We start from the raw sequence: 13,433 nt of genomic DNA, 5'->3' as shown, positions 1-13,433 counted from the left end.
GGGAACTATGTAAAACTAATTCTTAGTGTCTTTGTCCTAAAATAATACTATATATTTAAGAGTAACACATTTGCATTAGGGGAATCCACTTTCACTGACTGTGCGGTCCATGGAAGGTTTCAATTTTATCATAATAGTTATAATTCTTACTGGAGTATCAACATATCCATGCTAGCACTTCCTAGCTCTAGCCACTCCACTCGCCACCACTGTGCTATTTAGATGTTTAAATGTACATGTACGCAGCAAACACCTCTTTCTGATAATCGAGAACAGTTTAGCTGTGAAGTATGCATGTGCTGTTTGGCCCAACCAGCTATTTAAAATACCTCTCGCAAGGGCAGCCGGTGAAGATGCCTTTTGTGCTGTTCACCTGGTTATTGACGGGGCTGGAAGGGACTCTCACTCTGACAGGCTGGTCTGTGCATCTGGGAAACGAGTTGCCTTGCTGTGCCAGCTGTGCTGGATAGCTGTCTCTTGGCAGGATCTCTCCTTTTGAAGTCTTGGTTTATGTCAAATTAAAGACTTGACATTAGCTTTAGCTAATCAAGGACTTCCAAGATGTCTCTGTGAGGCAAACCGAAGCATGGTAAGCAGGGATGAGAGAGACATTTGCTCCAAGCAAGTGCATTGCTGCAATGTTTGCTTAACTTGGGTAACTGAATATTAGGGCTCTGTAGAGACATTTCAACTTGATTAGACTGGTCTTTAGCATTTAGGATTTGGAAGGCAAATCTAACAGTTGCTAACTTATAAGACTGTTTTCTAGCCCTGAAAGAATGGCTTGTATTTATGATTTTATTCATATGCTTTATATAAACAATACTAAGTAGCATACAGTTTATGTATGCAAATAGACATTTGTTTATATTAGTGAATATACAGATTTTTTTAGCTTTATTAAAAAATTGACAGTTATCACACAACTCTAGTTTGTAACACTTCTGGAACACTCTGGAAAGTGTTCTCTTTATAAAATGTCCAAAATATTGCCTTCTTTTTATTTGAAAGGTTAGTAGAGTGTCCTGGGTGTTTTGGTGGTTGTTTTTGTTTGTGTGATGGTGGTTTGGTTTTGATTTTAGTTTCTTGAGGTTAAAGCAAATGGTAAAAATCTTCTGAATTACGGCTTTCCAATGCAATATACTCAGTACTTTTGGGGGTGTACCTGATCTTGTAATGTTCCTTATTTTGTAGTCAGATCTTCCTTTAGACTAAAATTTTTGATTTTCATTTTCCTGAGGACTCTAGAAATATGGCTGGGTTTTGAGCCTTATAACTGTTGGGAAGTTTTACTTTTCAAACTTCATCTTGTTTGGCTTTTCAAGTCTTTCTGTTCTGCATGCTGTTTTATGAAGCACTAGGAGGTAGCATGTGTCAGTCTGTGCAGAGTGCTGAGTAAAGAGAAGGAACAGAGCAAAAGGAATAAAAGCAGATTCTGGGCCTAAATACAGACCTAATCTAATAACAGTGAAGTTGATAAGAATCCTTCCCATGACTTTGAAGTGCACAGGGTCACTTCTTTTATAGATGTTTATTTTGGAGTTACTGTTCTTGGTTGCTGCTTTAAAACACCCCAGCCCTTGAGTCCCAGATCTAACTAAATACGGTTGTAGGTTCCTGACTTCGCGTTGATTTCAATGTAGCTACTTTGTCAGAACTCAGCTGAAGCATTATGTAATAAGTTATGTGAAAGAAATTATAATATGCATATTGGTAAACGCTATTGTGAAGTTTTTAAGAGCTTCCACCTCTAAAGGTAGTTGCATTTACTTGATGGGGAACTGACAAAGCAGCACAAGAAAACTCAATAATGAAAAATATGAGGGAGCAAGGCAGAAGGTACAGTTGGTAGTCAGAGTGCTCAAACATGAAATCAGTAATGAACATGATGTTAATATGGAGAAATACATTTGAAAAAATAGCCTAAAAGGAAAGTTTGTTACTCCATCCAATGACCAATAGAACTAATTTTGACCCATTACAGTGTGTTTGAATTTGTCTAATTGACTAGAATTGTGAAGAGAGAGCAAAGGATATTGCAGTTGTGGCTGTGAGTGTAATAATCTAGATAACTGTATAGAAAGGAATGTCTCTGGGCATGTTTTAGGCATATTCAGGTACTAACTTTAATGAGAGCACCTGTCTAGCATCTCTAAAAGCTTTCAGTTTCTTGGGAAGTATGTTAGGGCAGTGAAGTTTGATGGACTAACCTAATGTTGCACAGCCTCTAGGTACTTTTCAAGGTACAGAATAATGTAACCCATGGTTATGTCCTTTTACAAAATCTCATTAAAAAGTGCACAATTCACCGAAAACTTCAACAAGTAGTTGAATGAATTAAAAATTAAAATTTTGGGGACATCTATTTTTTCATTTTACCGAATAGTGGATTTGACAAGAGCCTAACTGCAAATGCAGAAGTATTTATTCTTTACTGTCTTATTTTCCCAGAGTAATGTTGTGATGGCATCTTTTGGAAAAGGTCTTGAAGCAGATTTTTTTTGTTTTGGTTTGTTTGGTTTTTTTGTTCTGTTTTTTGTTTGTTTTTTTGATTTTTAATTTATCCATACCATAAGCTTGGAGTCAGAGTCCTGATCCTAGCAGAATTTTCCTTTCTGACTTGGTTATCATGTTACGAGTTGGTGAACAATTGATACTTTGTTCTGTTAGTCAATTAAGAAAAAAAAATCATTACATTTTTGGGTAGATTTAAAAAGTGATCATTTCTCCTTCAAGCAAACTGAAAGTGATGCTTTATGCTGAAGGGTGTTTATCCCTCAAAAAAAGTCAAGTGTTGACCATGTTAGGAACAGCATTAGCAAAAGCATGAACATGAAGGGTGTGTTTGTGCTTTACTAAAATGTTATTTTTCTGCTTACATTTCACCCTTTTTTGTTTACACAGTTTACTGAATTTTACATGTATTTGCTCCGGTCCCACACAAATTTCACCAAAACAGCTAGTCAGGTTTTCTCCTAGTTTTACTAATGTAAAATTTTACTGATGGAAATACCTTTACTTGAGTGTATTTGAACTACCAGGAGAAAGTGGATAACAGCCTTGTAAATGCAAATGTGCATAAATCAGGGCTGTGACTAAGGGAGATTTTAAAATCTAATAGAATAAAGATTCTCACAGCGACTCTCACATGTTTTGATATAAGTGCTTATCTAGAGATAAATTTTGAATAGCTATGGCTAATCTCTTAGCAAGGGGTTTGTAGATACCTGAATTTGAAAAGCTATTTAACAGTTGAAAGGATTTTGTTGGCATTTAACCATTCTGAGAGACAGAGTTTTATCATCTTAGTTCTTGGGCGATGCAGCAGATAATAGGATTAAATTCTGTCAGAAATGTACAAATTTTGGAATCTTGTCAGACTTAGCAAAGTGCTCTATTTACAAGGCCAGGGAGGATGGAACATAAAACTAGGAAGGACCTTCCTTTTTTACATCATAAATAAAACTGGTAGGCTTCTTAGTAAAGTCAATTTCTTCTTGATATTGAAAATAGTACTTTTGCCTACTTCACATTTTTCTCATAGGCTACATAATAAGTGTTGTCTCGTGTGCAAAATTCCTTCTATCCAGAATTTCAAAGGGATAAGGTTGTGTCTATGCTGAAAACTCTAATGTTTTCTGTGAGGTTGTGTGCTACTTCGGTGCCCCATTGAGGTTGAGTACTGGGAGCAGATTAATTATAACAGCTCAGTCTTAGCATGGTTCATCTACCTCATTCCTTACCAGTAAGGGTACTTGTGCTGCTTTGCCTGAACTAATTCTAGGTTCTGAGGTAAAATACTCAAAGCAATCAGAAACCTTTAATATAATTTGTAAGGTTAATTGAAAGTTACTTAGGAAAAGGATTCCTGAGTTACTTAAGAATTTACAGATGTAGGTGGAGATTTAATGCAATTTTGTGAAAATTGGGCTATCTTATTAACTTTTCTCACATAGGTTAAAACAAACAAGTGACTTGGTATGGGCCTTAATTTGTCCTTTAGTATTTTTCCAAGCGTAATGCTTGGCTTCTGAAGTATTGCATGTTCTGGTGGATGTGACAGGGACTTCTAAATTCTTCCGATGAAACTGAAAATGTATGTTTCCAGGGTATTTTTAAGGTAGTTCATAGGAATATAAGATTAAAGATCATTAAGTCAGAAGTTATTTTTGGCACATGCTGCTGCTCTTTTTTCTTCATTATTTTTCTCTTCCTACTCTTCCTCAAAATTACACCTCCTACTGTGCATACTTTCTTCTGTTTGTCTTGCCAACATATATATACTCTTTCCAGTTCAATTTTTGAAGCTCATTCTCTCAAATGAGTCTCTTCAGATTCCTTGCATGCCTCCCACGTAGATCTCTTAGACCTCATACTAAGAGACTTGATTTGGGGGTGTGTGCGTGTTTGTGTGCACACACGCGTGTAGCCTATTACACATTTAGTCTTTAGGATGCTGGGGTGGGAGAATAGAGCGAGTGGCAGAGCTGTGTGAGAGCTCAGTGACTGAGCTGGGAAAGCAGTACAATGCCTTATCTAGCAGTCGTCTGCTATGGAAGGAGGTTTTTATGAGCAGCGTCTTCCTAGGTGGACTGGCATTGAGCCCACTCTCCTGTTGCATGATCAACATGTTCATGCTCTTATGTGACCTGATGGCTTTGTGCTTACCTGATACATAATGAGTCCATGACTGATTCCCCTGTGGTTCCAGGAAACTGTTCTGAATGAAAAGGGCTACTTATTGAGCATCATTTCTATTGCAGATGTTATTGCACAGAGAGCAAGAAGCCAAATAAGGATGAGTTATTCCTTTGTTCTTATAAAAAACTCCTTAAGACTTCCTTACCTACAACAGAGAATTGGATCGCGGTCCTGGCACTGCTGTCTTCCCTACCTCCTACCTCCCAGGAAGCTGACATTTTAACTATTCAGGATGTAACTGATTTCTTTTTTTCTTTCTTTATTTCTTTATTTCTTTATTTCTTTATTTTTAAATTCCTTAACTGTGCTGTTGTCAGGGAGGCTTAGAAGGCATACGGCGTCTGCAGATTCTTTTCAGCAATAAATGTTAGTCTACTCCATAGCTTCAATACTAGAAATAAACTACATTTTCATAAATTTTTTAAAACTACAATGCATCTCCTAGTGGAAGGGCTTTTTTTTCCCAGCAAACTGCAATGTCTGGTAGCATTAAAATGTTAAGCTTTATTTCTACTTAAAAAAGAAATTGTGTATGCCACTGTTTACTTAAGTGACATTTTTAATATTCCTTGTTTTATGCCTCAGTGGCTGAAATCATAGTTTTCTATGCTGTTGTCTGATGTCCCTTACAGTCCTGGGATTTCTTCTAGGCAGGTGTGAGAAATAACTTGTGTTTTGGTATTATTAAACAGTCAGTTGGGATGCCAAAAGTAACATTTATGATTCAGGGACTGGAGATTAGTAAGGAACTGGAGCATCCTTCGTATGGGAAGAGGCTTGCACAGCTCAGCCTGGAGAAGAGAAGGCTCATGGGGGATCTTATCCTTGTGTCTAAATACCTGGTATGAGATATTGAGTGCAAGGGAGACGATGGACTGAAGCTAAACTCACATGAAATTCAATCAGAACACTATTCCCCATATACAGATGTTTTTACTGTGAGGATGGTAAACACTGACACAGATGACCTAGGGAAGCTGTGAAGTCTCCGTCCTTGGAGATGATCGAAACCCAACTGGACGCAGTCCTGGACAACCTGCTGTAACTGATCCTGATTTGGGAAGGGGTTGGACTGGATAAGCTTAAGACTGAATCTGGGATCTATGTGGCAGGGATTTGACATGTAACTTGCCAAAAGGATTTTTTTAGTGATGGGCTTGCAATGGACTCTTCTCTTGTTCTGTACAGTATGTTGATAATAGGATGTCTGTTGCTTTGATCTAGAAATTCTTCAGGCTCTCTAAATAATCACTCATGACAGTCCAATTTAAAATTGTTGCCATCTTTGTGGACTCAAGCAGTTTTAGAAAACTTTCATTCTTGTACTGTTACTAAATCCTTTAGGGTGTGTTTAGTGTGCCTCATGTAAGGGTATGACAGCAGCCTTAATTGCCTTGCTTTTGGGGCAGCGAATGTGTTAGGACTAGAGAGAGTAGAGCAAATGTGGAATTAAAATTTTGTGAATGCTCTTGGCCTGGGATAATATCTTATTGGTGCTCATTTTTATGTTTTGGGGCCTTTTTTGTACATTTGCATGCATAGTTTAGTTTATTTTTTCTGTATATTCTCACAGGGAAGACTTACTAGTGGGAATGCTTGCAAAATGCAAGCTTGAAATAGAATGTTTACTGAATATGTATTTGCAACAGTGGAGTTGGCCAGGAATGAAATTGAAATGGACACTTGTACCCTGAGTTGAAGCTCTTTCCCCTTTCGCTGTCAGTAAAAGAATTTGGGTCAAAGACAAAACAAGCTGAGGATGACTGTTGGGTGATTAGCCCCTTTTTCCAGTGAGGTGGGCCTGAATTCTGGAGTGACCATGGGCAGCAACCCGAATTCAGTGAGATGTGAATGTAAAATAATATATGTAAAATATGGAAATTCCCTTTCAAATTACCTTTTGTCCCCTCTACACCTTCCTCCAGTACATCTTCCTGTTTTAAATCAAGGTGGGACGGATTCAAGAGGAAGACCTGAGCGCTCATATGCTGTCTCTTGCATAATAATTGGCAACTTTGTAGTGTGTTGCTGCTATGTTAGCAGTGGGCAGAATGATAAACCTGTGCATCTGCCCTGTGTCTGACCTCTTTCTGGTCCACTGTTCTACTGAGTTAAAAGGGACACTGGCACCATTTCTCCTTCAGCTGTCCCACTGGGTCTGTGTGAAGGAAATCAGCAGTGATGTTTTTGCAGAGCATGGACTAGCAGCTGTGCCCTGCCACTGCCTGCCAGCCTGATACTGTCAAGATGGGTGTGTGGTTTGCAAATCCTGACAGGGACAGAGATGGGATCAGCATTGTTAAGGCTAAGGCAAGTGGGACATGGCCAGAAGCCAACCTGTGGGGATGTAGAGACCTCTTACAGTTGAAAGCTTAAATATCTGGAGACTTTAAATACCTTCAAAGCAAGGTAGCGGGTGTGCAGAGGCTTAGACCAGTCTGTTTAAAACCCACTTGTGGACATCTCTGTCTTTCTGTGACTTTACGCTTGACTTTTTGCTGTCAGTTTTTGCAGTTGGTCTTTTCTAATCTTTAGCCCAGTTTGTAAAATGCTTCATGAAGAATTGTCGGGAGAACTCCTCACATCTCTTTCCTTGCGTGTCTTTCTCCTTGAAGGTAGTCACCTGGTAATCCCAAAAGAGCATAGATCACTTGAGAGACAAAAAGCAAATAGATTATATAGAGATTACAGTGGTTATGTTGTTCATGCTGCTTGTTGTGCAGAATGGTAATGACTAAACAGACATGAAACAACTCTGTTAGGCCAATAATATATTAATGGAAACATTTTTAAGTAATTTAAAGCGTGATAGCTCTTGACTTTTTTGACTGTAATGGTACAGCACAGTGTTAACTGAACATTTCTCTTTGAAATGGCAGTTGTTAAATACATCTCTAACTGTGCCTATAGAAATAATTGCAGTAAGACTTTCATGTTATAAAACATTTCCCAATGGACTTCTTTTTCACTCCTCATGTGGAAACAGAAGTGCCATAAAAAGCAAAATATCTAATTAACAAAAGATTGAAGTCATCCTCCACTTTTGAACACATTAGTTACAGATGTACTTATTTTGGGCAGTTTTGAAATGCATGTCCTGTGGGGAGATTTGACTTGAAACTGAGGTTCCTCTGCAGGTCCTGAAAAAACCTGGAATTCTCTTAAATGCAGCACCACAAAATGCCACATGATGTTGGGTGCTGCAAGACAAGCAGACTGACCTGAGATGCTTGGAAGGGCTTTGCTGAAAACAAAGGAAGTACTTAAGAATGCTTTTCTTGATTGTTTTACCCCCATCTCCTGTGGGTAATAAAGTTTCTAGTACACTTAGGAACACTTCAATTATTGTGATAAACTAGATTTTTAGTCTGTTTTTCCCTGTTATGTGGCATATGAAACTGAAATAAATAGAACAATTGAAAAAATGCCTGACTGTTTTTGAAATATGGTTCAAATGTTCAGAACAAGTCAAAGCTGACAATTTAATCTGCAATCCTGTTGAATTTAAGATTGATTTCTGAGAGACTGAATGAGTACAGAATTTCATTATGAGTTAAGAAGAATTTAGTCTTAGCATTCTTTGAAGACTAGAATTCTTCACACCCAAAAAGCTGAGGATTGTTGGATGTAGGATTATAAATGAACTGCTTTAAAAACTAAAATGGGCTAGCACTCTTTTTAACTTTGAGATCTGAACGTGCTCCCATTGAGATGAAGAGCAGCAATACCTAGGTCATTCTAGATTTAAATCTCAGATCTGCCAGGGGGTGTCTCTACAGAGACACATGAAGGACTTCCCCCTCACCTTTTAATCCTTAAATAATATTTCTTTGTACAAAGGAGTTGAAATGAAATAATTTACAGTTACTTCTCTGTGAAGAAAAGAAAGCTAGATCTTTACATGTGTCAGCTCATCAAAACCAAGGCAGCTTCACCCTAGTATTGTAATGTGTAAATAGCAGGTTTTCACCTTTGAAGAAACTCCTGCTAGAAATGACAGAATTTGTAGTATAAAGATCCAACTTTCTGGTTTAGCATGCAGCACGTTAGGCCCTACTGCTCTGTAGAAATTGTTAATATCTCCTCCTTTTAAATCTGTCTCAAAATACAAGCTTGCAGACCTTTTGTAAATCTGTGAGTTAACAATTTAGAGTAATAATTATGGGCCAGTATCTTTGAGGAGATGAACTCGGTGTTGATTTTGAAGAAACATTTGTATTAATGGATATACTGCTTTAGAAATGCTACTTTAAAATGTCATCTAAGTGTGTCACAACAGCTACAGTCAGTATGGTTTTTGTCACCCTGTGCTTTTTTTAAAGGCTGTTTGTATCTATTAATGGGGTTCTCATGGTTGAGTTGTACATTTTGGAGGAGTTTAGGAGTAAATGTTTTTTCTTCAGAAGATGTGAGTAAACTAATCCAAAATGCTCGCGGGAGATGAATTCTTGAAACTTGCCCTCTGACACAACCCTTGATCTGCGAGCTTTTATTATTTCTGGACTCTGTCATTTATGTGAAAAGACACAAGAATATGTGTCTTTGGTTTGTTATGGGTTTAGGGTATTTTTAATTCCTTAAAAAGGGGTTATACTTTTCTATTTCATGCCAGTTCAATGCTATTAAAGTAATCTTAATTTATTTGTCAGAATGGCCATTTCGAAATCCCCTGAGGAATAAAGTGTTGTCTCTTGGATCTCTAATTTAGGTATTAATCCAGAATTGCCACCTTTTCAGACAAGTCTTAGTGATATTAGAACATCTTATTCTTTTAACTACAGCTTGCATGCAGATTACTTACCATTTATCATGCACTTCCTGCCTAGGAAATTTAATCATTATAAGGCTTAAAGTGATTGTTCTGGATTGCAGAAATATATTTTCTTCTTTGATTAAAAGTGTCTCTTGCTTTTCTTTGCCTTGACTTTGAAGTACATTTTAGTCTGGTTTACTTTAAGACATGTCAAAGAGCGTGGGTTTTGTTTTGCTGAAGGATGATCTGTGGCATATTGGAGTGACTAATGCTTTGCTTTCCATTTTCTGGGAGGACCCTCTTTTTAGAAGAAGACTTGCTATTTCATCATTTGACATGCACCTATGCAAAGAGAACCCAGTGTGAATCAAGCTATCATTTAGCATCCCAGTGGGGGGTATAATGAAAAACACCAGTAGAATCATACAGCTCAATAATACCCTGACTACTTTTTTAAAAGGTTATGTTCTGCCTCATTTGAGCACTACAGATGGAGAGTATGACAATGCTCAAACCTTTCTGCTGCGTTCCCATGAGGGTTGGATTTTTTGGAATCTTTGTGAATTGATGCAAACTACACTGCTTTCTCTCCCCTCACTGGAGGCTCCATCCTTGGCATATGTAAAGAAAGGAAGACAACTCTTCTCAGACAAATGAATTGTAGAGGTTGTTCCATTAGACAGTTGAGCAATAGTTTTCTTCCAAGTCTAACTATTGTCAGTCTTTTGTGAGTTGCAGTACCTGCTGCATCTTGTCTTGGCACCTTCATCATGATTGCCTTTGCTATGTAACATTTTCACTTGAAGAAATTAATAGTTTTATTCACTAGCAGTGTCTCATGGGCAACAGGGCTGTGGTCACATAGTTGATTAGCTTATAATTAATTAGAGCTGGCTCCAAAGAAGTTTATGTGAAAGGGACGTTGTCATCACAGCCTCTGAAACTGCACTATTGTTTAGATGTGCTTGGGTCAGTGTTAACAGCAGCTAGCTTAGGTAGCAATGCAGCTGTGGGACCTTGAAGGCTTGTCCAGGCTGCATGACATGCTGAAGAAGCAGGGCGGAACACTCCCTGCTGAGGCCTGGGTTCCTGTAGCTGGGCTTCTACCCAGAAGCCAGAGTAGCTCACTGAAAGCAGCTGTATTGCGGTAAAGAAGCACTCTGAAAAATTTAAGGTTGTTCAGAGTTTTTTCTGAAGGTTGTTGTCTGCTGTAGTTCCTGGACTCCGTATTACTTGACTGCCTTCCTTTACTTTGCAAGGGAAGCTTCTTTCCTTGCCAAGCCTGAAAGTATGTTGTAATGATTTATATGATGACATGGATTTGGAGTAAGGTTAAGCAACAGCTGAATTTTCTTTACATATTAGAGGAGAAGACTGTCTCAACAGTGTTGTAAAGTAATTCTGCACTCTGAGGATCAAAACCCCATAATGCTTCACTTGACAACTGGCATAGCACTGCAAAAAGGCTTATGTCAAAGGAGGCAATGCACGCTGTTAGAAAAAAAACCTATGTGGCAGATGGAAAACTTTGAGAGAGACTTGGCACTTTTGTTTCTTTTCATCCTTTTGTGGTATTGCTGATATAATTTTTTACTTTTATTTCTGAAGAGAAGGACAAAGTTGGGAAACAGCAGAATGTATTTTATTTATAGAATATGAAGAAATTGTTACAGGTTCCAGATGTTTGCTATGACTTTACAGTGTAAAGAAACATAAACCTAAAAGAAAATAAGTCTGTATACCATTTGCTGTTCTTCTAATTCCTCAGCTGGTACTTAAACTTGGAACCACTCAATTTTTGGGATCATGAGAAGTCTCAGAAAAAATTACAGCAAATTTCCTTCTTTATTAGATACTTGATATGATAATACTGGGAGAAGGTGAAGGGTGAAATAGTATATCACTGTGTTTCCAGGAGGTTTAAATGCTTTTGTGGTATTCTAAAGCTCCAACAATACCAAAACAAATTACAGCCTTGGAATAGTAGTATCAAAATTAATTTTGATATGATTATATTTTGGAGTGTAGTAACATATAGCAAGCTTTTGAAAGACTTAAAGCAGTTGTCCGTCCATGTCCCCCACCCCCCACCGCTTTTTTCCATCTTATTTCTCTCACCAGAGAACTGAAATCAGCTTCAGGTTTAAGCATGTAACATGGCTCTGCCTGTTACAGTTTTGGACAGAAGGTAACGAGGACATTTGAGAATCTAAAGCAACAGCAAGAGCCCCTGCTTTGCAGTCACTAGACTGCTGCAGCATCTCAGAGTTCTTTGTGCTGCTAAAGGCACGTGTGCTCAGTAAGGAAATGCAGTCTTTTGTGGAAGAATTACAAAGATACAGAGAGAAACACTTTCAGATACAGTTTCAAAAAGTAAAGGAGCTGGAAATTTTTATCAAGGAATGTTTGTTTCATAACTTAAGGAACCAGCTGTTCTGAGCAAAGCTAGGAATTCACTTCTGCGACCTTGTTGCTATTGTATAGCTTAAGTCTAGAGCACAGAGGTGGCAGAAGTCAGTTATTCGCAGTTGTAAATAAAGCCAGAGGAGCATGACCGCTAGCAGTGAATGGGCTGAAACAGTCAGTTTGTCATTAGCAATGGATTAATGCACTACCAAAATGTAAATAGCACTGAATGGATAGTTAACACATGTAGCCATGCATTCACTTCTGCAGTGGAAATATGATGCCTATGAGCTGTATGTTGATCCAGTCAGCCTCTTTTCTGAGTCTCTTCAGCTATCATACTTAAACTCTGTAAGCAACTGGGGCCGTCCAGGCTGAATAGCAAAACTGCAGTATGAAATAGGCCTGTTCTAACATGTGAAAAGAATTGAAACCCACGTGCAGGATATGGCTATTATTGCTGCTGGTAATGGCAATGAAAAGTTAGTCTAAGCCTGTGTGTTTATTTTACCTTCTTGGAGAAAGCAGAAGGATGCAGTTAGAAAGTGGTCTACTTAATCCTCTAGTACAGCATGAGGCTCTCAGTAAAACAGAAAAGACGCAAACCCTAAAATTTCCTCAGTACTGCAAAATCCAGGGTGGATAGAACTCACTCTGAAATAGATCACTTCTGATTTTCACAGTGGTAATTCTAACCAGATTTATTGCTTCATATGCGAATAGGAAGATGAGTGCAGCTGGCATCTCAAGTCCTGGCCATGATCACTTATCCCACCCTCCATCAGCATATTGCATTTTCCCCCAGCAGCACTCATGTATCTTATTTCAGTGACTCCTAAATAATTGTGTTCTTTCAGCTGCAAATTAAGTGGGTACCAACTGATGTTTCTCTGGAGACCGTATTGATGTATTACTTACAGTGAGTACTGCTAATATTGGTGGTGTTTGTGGGTGTCTTCACCCCAAACCTGTATTCGTAGAGATTTCTTAGAGATATCTTTCTTTATGCTTTACCTGATGAGACTTCCCTGTCATCTCTTTTTCCTTGGACTGTTGGTAGAAATCTTCTTCCTGCTGTTAATTACAAGCATGCCCCAAAGGGTACTAATTGTGTGTTTCCTTGAGCTGTAACTAGGTTACTTTAGCAACCAGCTGTACATTTGAGAGAACAGAAATGTATTTTATGTTTATGCAAGTCTCTCATCTCCAGAGACAGGAACAGTCTTCTTGAACATTTTCTTAGGTAAAAGTCAGTGGATCTCTGATGATTTGTATGTGATCCAAATGTAGTCTTCTGTTCCATAGAGATTCTTTTAATTGTGGAGTTTACCTGAGTCTGAGCATTTGTTTTAGTCACTACTGTTAACGAGTGTCCCTCTTAATATACAGCTGTTTCATGACTATGTAACTGTGCCCTCATTTTACAATAACATGGATATTACAATTTCTGTGGCTGCATCCTTTGATATTTAGTGTAGTACAGTAAATTTTACTGGGAGTCCACATTGCAAATTGTTGTAGGAGTAACTTCTCCATTCTTTCGGTCCCTAGGTAGAAGTGCTCTAAACCCACC

At 38.2% G+C, this 13,433-nt stretch overlaps 1 protein-coding gene across 1 annotated transcript in view; it reads left to right on the top strand.

Moving 5' to 3' along the window:
• LOC104412031 (type II inositol 3,4-bisphosphate 4-phosphatase-like) overlaps positions 1–13,433 on the top strand; it is a 57,297-nt gene that overhangs the window by 13,624 nt on the left and 30,240 nt on the right. The window lies entirely within an intron of this gene.

This window comes from Nestor notabilis, unplaced genomic scaffold, assembly GCF_000696875.1.
Source record: "Nestor notabilis isolate BGI_N333 unplaced genomic scaffold, ASM69687v1 scaffold4189, whole genome shotgun sequence".
Classification (NCBI taxonomy): domain Eukaryota; kingdom Metazoa; phylum Chordata; class Aves; order Psittaciformes; family Psittacidae; genus Nestor; species Nestor notabilis.
Note: the sequence above shows the minus strand (reverse complement) of the source record. Positions and strands in the feature narration are given on the sequence as shown.